Here is a 7,847-nt window from a genome sequence, read left to right as displayed (position 1 = left end):
TTGCTGGCGTTATGTTTTATTTTCTGAGCTGGATGGGCTCGTCACTAAAGATCAATTTTCCAAGCTAACAAAGTTGCAGGGGGTGCACTTATCTGCAAATTCCTTTACCATGGGGCTGAACTATGATTGGGTCCCTCCGTTCAGATTACAGTCGCTAAAATTGACATCATGCCGTCTTGGGTCAGGGTTTCCTCAGTGGCTCAAATCACAGAAGAGTATCTCCTTCCTTTTTATGTCTGATGGTGGCATAGCCGATGCCATGCCTGATTGGTTTTGGACTGTATTTGCATAGGCTGGAATTTTGGACCTATCTAGCAATAACATCAGTGGCACGTTACCAGCTACTATTGGACAAATGAAAGCTGTTGTCTTAGATCTAAGCTCGAATCAGTTCACAGGTTTAGTACAACAGCTACCTCAGCATATAGATTTTTTAGATGTCTCAAGAAACTCTCTGTCAGGGCCTCTACCATTATTTTTGAATTTCGGATGGCCATATTTAGTTTGTTTCTTTCTAACAACCGCTTCTCAGGCACTATCCCAGCATCATTATGCCAGATGAAGTTCCTTAATTTTCTTGATATTGAAAAGAATATGTTAACAAGCCAGTTCCCTTTCAGAAAATGTAGCATCGGGATCAAGGATGGTCGCATCACTACTAGGAAAAGGCCTACTAATGGTGCACCGGTTTTGCCTACTAATGGCGCACTACCGGTGCGTCATTAGTAGCACGCCATTAGAATTTTTTACTAATGGCGCACCTGGCAGTGCGCCATTAGTATCTGGTATTAGTATGCCTCCCGGGGGCCATATGTAACCATGTGCTTTGTCACACTAATGGCGCACTCTGCCTTGATGCGCCATTAGTATCCTTTGGCATACTAATGGCGCACTCTGCCTTGATGCGCCATTAGTATGAATATTCGTGTTTTTTTTGCTTTTCTGATTTTTGCACAGGTTACAAAATATATTATTGGACAGAATATAGACAGCAGCACACAACAACATCAGATTCATCGAATACAATAGAAGATTAGTCTCCGAATACAATTCATCATATTAGTCACCGAATTCAAAAGACCGAACAAAGATAAAACATTACAAGTCTTAAGACCGCGAGTATCGAGTTTGTTTTCACATTACAAGTCGATATCGATCATCTAAACTACCATCACATAAAAGAGAGTTGTGGTCATCACGATGAGCATCATCGCGATCAAACTGGTCCTCATCCGGTTCCTCCAACGCTCCCTCCTCTCTCCCGCTAGATAGCGGGCATATCTAGATTCGGCCTCCGCCCTAGTGGTGTACCCTTTGTAACTGTTACCGCTGAAACGGTGAACCTGTCTCCGACACTCCTCCCAGTCGTCGTAGACTCCGGGAACCTTACCCTTGTACACGACATACGGCGGCATCTCTATGCACAAGCCAAACAACAGACAATACATAAGCAATATGTAAGTATGCAACAAAAGGATCGAAAGAGAAAAGCAAGACATTAATAGCACGATTCATGGTCCTACTAATAAATAGCATCGATTACATCTAAGTTGAACGACTGTCCAAATCAAAGAGACATACGAATTCATTAAAGTTTAATTACAACATGAGCTAATCAATGTTTCAGAACTACACATCACTACTTTCGACTCGACTCATCGGACAGGAGCGTGGATGAAGCCGCCGTCTGTCGTGATGGTCATGAAATCGCGGTCGTTGTCACCCTGCATTTGTAGCGTTTCATCTATCTCACTGTTGGACAGATGATATCTGAGGAAGAACTGCCCCGAGGTATGAAGGACATCTTGATGGATGATGTCCGCAAACTCCGACTGGATGTGAAAGAATTCTTGTCTGAGGTCCGCGTCCTGGACTACCGACAAGCTCGCGGCCCAATCTTTGAGATTATCTGGTAGCAGAAGTTGATGATGGTCCCTTACGATCGCCCGCATGTGATGGAGGGCGTAGTAGGCATCCTTCTGACCGCCAGGCGCTGCTTGACACAGCAGAACTTCGTATTGTGTGAGAACATGTGCTTGCCGTACTTACGAACTGCCCTGGTGAAGGTGCCTCCAGATTTGGCGTAGCCGGGGAGAACACCATCAAGAACTTTCTTGACATTTGTGTAGTCTATCTTGGAGTTACGGTTCGGGTCGAAATACGTGGCCATGGAATATTTCGGGCTTAAGAGGATGAGTGTACAATGTGTGTCACTGCACAGAACACGGAATGTTAGAAGAAAAAAGAACGATCAAAATCTAAGAAATCATATGTTACGGGGCGGTTAAGGGATGACTTACTCAGGAAAGTAAGCCACAAGGAAGTTATCCTTATCTGGGTTTGCCAGAATGACGCCTTCGAGGTGTGAACTCGCAACTTGGCGGTCCCCAGCGCTGTTCAAGTGCTTGGCACGCATGTAGAAGGGGTCGACTATCACGATGTCCGGGGTCTTGTCTCTAATGATCCGCATCTCCATACTCAGCGAAAACAGCCGAACAAAGGTGTAGTGCAGCGGATGAAGGTTAAACATCGCCATCCGCAAAGCCCTTGCCCTCTGGCACCTTGGCCACGAAAACCGGGTATGCCACATCATTCTCTCTCAGACGCCGCTTCTCCAAAGAAAGAACACTGTCGTGCAGACTCCGCATAGCACCGGTTGCAGCATTCAACATATTTGGCGGTAGCATCGCCCTACCCGCCACATGCACCCTCCTCGATATATCCTTAGGTGAAGGTGGCCCGTCCTGAGCACGGATCGAACTCGGTGCCGGCTGGCTCGCACCGGCGCCCTTGTTAATCTTTTGTTTCCGTCCCTTCTTCTTGATCTCCTGTAATGGGACCGAGTTCTGCTCACAGACCGCTTTGTTGAGCGTGTTGGGGCTGATAATATTTCGCACCTCAGCTATCTGGGGCTCGGTGAAGGCGGGAGCTGGAGGCGTGTCCTGAGAACTGAACGCCAGACGACGCCTATTGCAATTGGATTTCTCCGCCGTACCAGCTAGATTGCGGTCGTCTTGGTTGGGTTCTTGAGAAAGAGGCCCGCAGAACTCATCAGCGTACCCATGTTCGGCAAAGTACTTATCGATTTTGGTAAATGTACCATCGTCATTGTCGTCGTCGTCCAGATCCCGTGCCATAGGGCTGTCCGGATCCTGTGCCATAGGGATGTCCGACATAGGAATGTCCGGCAGGTCCGGTAGCGTTGCGGCGTTCTTGCCATGGCTTGGCACCGGCACGACTGGCGGTCTTGTCTGTGGGGTGGTGTCCCCCGCCCCCAAACGAATCTGGCTCTTCGGCCAAAGCAGCGGCCAGTTTACGCAGGCACTGAGGGTCATCTCATCTTCTTCGTCGGCCCCAGCGGGTCGAACCAGAGGTAACAGCTCGTCACAGCCTGGCAGCACCCGAACCACTTCAACCCTATACGCTGTGGGTGGCATCGGATTACCGTGGAACATGCGGTTGCCCGGTTGAACGATTCTGCCCTTGGCGACATCGACCAACTCGGCGCCCATGAAGTGCAGAAGAGTGCAAGGAACGTCGGCGGTGCCCTGAGAAAACATGTACATGGCGTCAGGGATGCCCAGTCAAAGGCAAGGAGATGAAGTCATCGGCCGAGAGGCTTAGTTACCGTGATGCCGTCGAGCTCGGCTAATGTCGAGGCACCGCCAACGGCGGGCGTGCAACTGATGGAGGGGGAGCTTGCTGGCGAGGTGCCGGCCGGCGTACACCCGGGTGCATTAAGCTCCAATGCCCGTGCCGACGCCGGAGACACGAATACCGCCTCCGCCGGAGACACCAATGGCGCCGCCGGAGACACCAATGGCACCGCCTGCGCGCTGTACGAGTTGCTGGCCGTGAAGCTGGGAACCGGGGGAGGCCCCTGTTGGCCGCCCGCAATCCACATCATCAGCCAATGAATCAACGTAGGCACCATGGCGTTGAGCTTCGTTCCCAGTTGTTGTTCCACTTGCTCTTGGACAAGCTCCGGAATCCGCGCCACTTGTGCCTTGAGTGCTTCAACCTCGCGCGTCTGGCTTTCTGAGCTGGCCTTTTTCTCCTTCCGCACACCAACGATATAGTATGACACCCATTTTGTGGACAAGCCTTTCCCGGCCACACGACCAGCTGACGTCGGCTTAGTGAGCTTATCCTTGCTTTTCATTATGTTCAACGCCCTATTTAAAGGGCTGTCGAAAGGGGAGCTTTGAGACGACCCCGCGCTACTGCTTTCAGTTTCCTGCGAAAAGAACGTGAACCATTTAGAAATATTGGGGATTAATTAGAGTGCAACCATATGGAGCTAATTACGCAGGGGGGTATTCCTTACCAGAACAAGCTCAAGCGCCCTGGTCTTCGGATCCGTGGTAAGCTCCTTTGTTATCGGGTCCTCCTTGTACCGGGCCCTGACATAGTTCCTGGTCTGCTTGTTACCGCTGTACTTCTCAAAGCGGGGCGGTAGGCCTTGCTTGGCACGCTCCGCGTCCTCCTTGTCCCATATAGGCTCCGCCACTCTGTAACCGCCGGGACCGAGTTTGTGTTCCCCTAAGTTCAACTCCCGCATTTCTTTCCCCCACTGACTTGATTCGGAGGTTGCACTGGTCGAGCACTTGATCTTGAACTCCTTGTACTCATCTTCGCTCATCAAAGGATATTTCGCCTTGATTTTCTCATAACTATCACCTTTATCAATCATTTTCTTCACCACGCTTCTCCAAGTAGACAGGGCCGTGCTCATCTTCGTGAGGGCGGCACTGTTCACTTTATTCCCTGAGAGGCGTGTGTTTTCAAATTCGGCAGGGAACTTGTATCGTTCGTGCAGCTTCTAGAAGAGGAGGTTGCGCAAATTCCCTCGGTCCTTATGCCTAAGGTTCTCGGTGTTGATCGAGATGGTGCTCCGGAGAATGCACCCGAGCTGAACCGAGTACCCCTTGACTACATGTTTGGGCTCCGTTGGATTCCCGTCGGAGTCCACTTGAGTGAATTCCTCCTTGACGGTGCGGAGCGCATTCGGACGCCGGTCCTTCCTTTGCTTCTTCGATTGGCTGCCATCTGTGTGTGCGCCGCCATTATCAATGGTGGCATCCTCAGCGGCACCATCAGTGGTGTCATCCCCGACGCCACTAGGTTGTGTAATCAGGATCGGTGTCTTCCGCGGCGTCCTCATAGCAGTGAGGTTGTTCCTCCATCTCCTGGGACAGCTCCCAGAATTGCTTGCCGCCCGAACCACCGGCATCATCATTGTGGGCCATGTTTCGCTCTAAATAGGAAAAAAGTTTGGTCAAAAATTTGGTTATTGTCAAGGAACAAGATCATGGTCTCATCATTTAGGGTTTGTCGACACCGAGGCACCCTAAAAGCCTAAGCTTTCATCATTTAGGGTTTGTCGACGCCGAGGCACCCTAAAAGCCTAAGCGTACATCATTTAGGTTCTCATCGACACCGAGGCATCCGGGGCAGCCAAGTTAAGTTTTCATCATTTAGGGTTTATCGATGCCGAGGCACCCTAGGTTGGGCCTAATCACTTGGCTCTATTGCCACCTATGTTGGGTTTATCATCTAGGGTTTATCGATGCTAAGGAGAATTCTAAGTTGGGCCTAATCACTTGGCTCTATTGCCACCTATGGTTTAATGCAGCAAGAATGGCAGGGCAGTTGATCCTACTTAACTAAGTACTAAGATACCCCGGCCCATGCATTAGTCGCAAGTACCCCATATGTCCTATTTTTTTTAGCAAAGTCATGCTAAAATTCACGGAAAATTTTAGCATGACCTTTGCTGAAAATAGGACATATGGAGTACCCGAATTTGCCGGAACGGAAGTTAATCGACATTCCGGCAAACTCAAGGGCCTCTCGGGGTACCTGCAAATTCATCACGACACAATGGTCGGAGACAAAACCCAGCAAACTAGCAAGATGATCATCATCTTTGCAAGACAGTAGCTCAAGTTTTTGACAGTAGCCTCTGAAGAAAACAACATTGCAACATTCAAGTTCACAGGATAAAAAAATCATCCACATTCACCAACCCACATGATGTTAAAACCCACATGAGCTGTAAACAGACTTAAAAAACCCACATGATGTTATAACTGTATACACTGAACATGATGATACCAAATGGGAAGGAAAATTGTATCACTCTAGATTAGTGTAGCCACTATCTAACAAAACCAGAATGTTAACAAAATTACACCATGATGATACAAAATTCTTGTAGCAGTACAATGAGTTCATAGGATAAAAAAATCATCCACATTCACCAACCCAAACTGGTGGAGATACAGCAAACCAGAACCTCCCAGGTTGCATAACAGCAGCAACAACATGTTTATTCTTCTTCTTCATAAACATTAATTGGTGCGGATCACTCTATCTGCCCTCTAATGACTCACTCAACTTAACAGGACAGCCCACAAGCATTGTTTTGATTCCAACAACTGCTGTAAAATACATCCAGCAAAGTGCTCTAAAATCAGAAATACTACCCCCCAAATCTTTAGCTCAATTATGAAAATACATGGTCTTCTAGTTACAATACTACGCCCCAACAGTCAAAATTTCAAACCACACACTTACTTTCAACTATAAACAAAACTGACTTGTTGTTAATGAACAGTGGCTAAAGATATATAAAACTCCATTGCAAATGTGCCATGTCAATAAAACAACTCATGGAAGTAAACTACTAGCAGGCTCAAAAGTCAAGTAAACTGAAGATTATGACAGCTTGCAAACACATGACCATGTCATTATCATGGCAGTCCACTATATATTTTTATGACAAAATACATCATTATTAGGGCACATTATGGCCATTTTCTTACATGATGCTAACTGTACCTAACTGAACATATTTCTCACCTTGGAGGTGTTGCTGCTGCTGCACTGTCTGAACTTCAATTCCTTTACCTCCTTGGAAGCCTGGAATATGCAGATGTATATGATGATTCTAAGAAAAGGGAAAAGGTGTATCAAGAACAGATTCACATGTGTGGCTGTTAGCCATTACAAACTTAAATTTATCTATTTCTGTATCTCACAAACTATCATAAATGAATAATAGTACACTTAGAAGCTCACTGAAAAGCAATGACATATTCATGATCTAGTTTAGCAGCAGTTGCAAATACTTAACTGTCTAGAACATCACAACATGCACAATAATAAGAATAATGTAAACATTTGGCTTAGTTATAAGCATAGTATACTTCTTATAAACTGAAAGTGGAACTACTCACAATGAAGAAGTATTAGCAGATAGTTTGTCAACTCATGAAATAACATTTTTTTCAGCCCAAAATGGATGCCATTTTATAACATTGCATAGCATTAGTCGGACAGAGCTGAGCCTTTCACCACTATATAATATTGCCATATAAAATTACAAATTTATGTAACCTGGATTTTTTTTGTATGAAACCTAGTCAATGTGACAATATATAAACTACTGATCTACTAGTTATCAAGTTGAGAAATTGACCGCATATAAGCAAAAGCAATATCAGACTTGACTAGAGATACTTGTAAAGTTGTAAGTTATATCTTACCAGTGTGCTAACAGAAACTGTACTAATTAGGGTTCTTATTATGTTCTGGTATATAAATTCTTCTCAATTACTTAGGAAAATTACTGGATGTCTTACAAATTACAGAGGGAGTTAATAATTTCAGTTTCATAAGAAAAAATTCATCAATACTATGCATCATCTTCCTACTATACTTGCTACTCATCTTCAGAACCAAACATCAGCAAAAACAGTTGAAGAGAGGCTCACGAGAGGACACTCAAATTTGCTAACCCTAGAACACGGGGGAAGAGGGCTGTGGTACTTGCGGGAGGTAGC

Source organism: Triticum dicoccoides, chromosome 1B (assembly GCF_002162155.2).
Source record: "Triticum dicoccoides isolate Atlit2015 ecotype Zavitan chromosome 1B, WEW_v2.0, whole genome shotgun sequence".
Classification (NCBI taxonomy): domain Eukaryota; kingdom Viridiplantae; phylum Streptophyta; class Magnoliopsida; order Poales; family Poaceae; genus Triticum; species Triticum dicoccoides.
Note: the sequence above shows the minus strand (reverse complement) of the source record.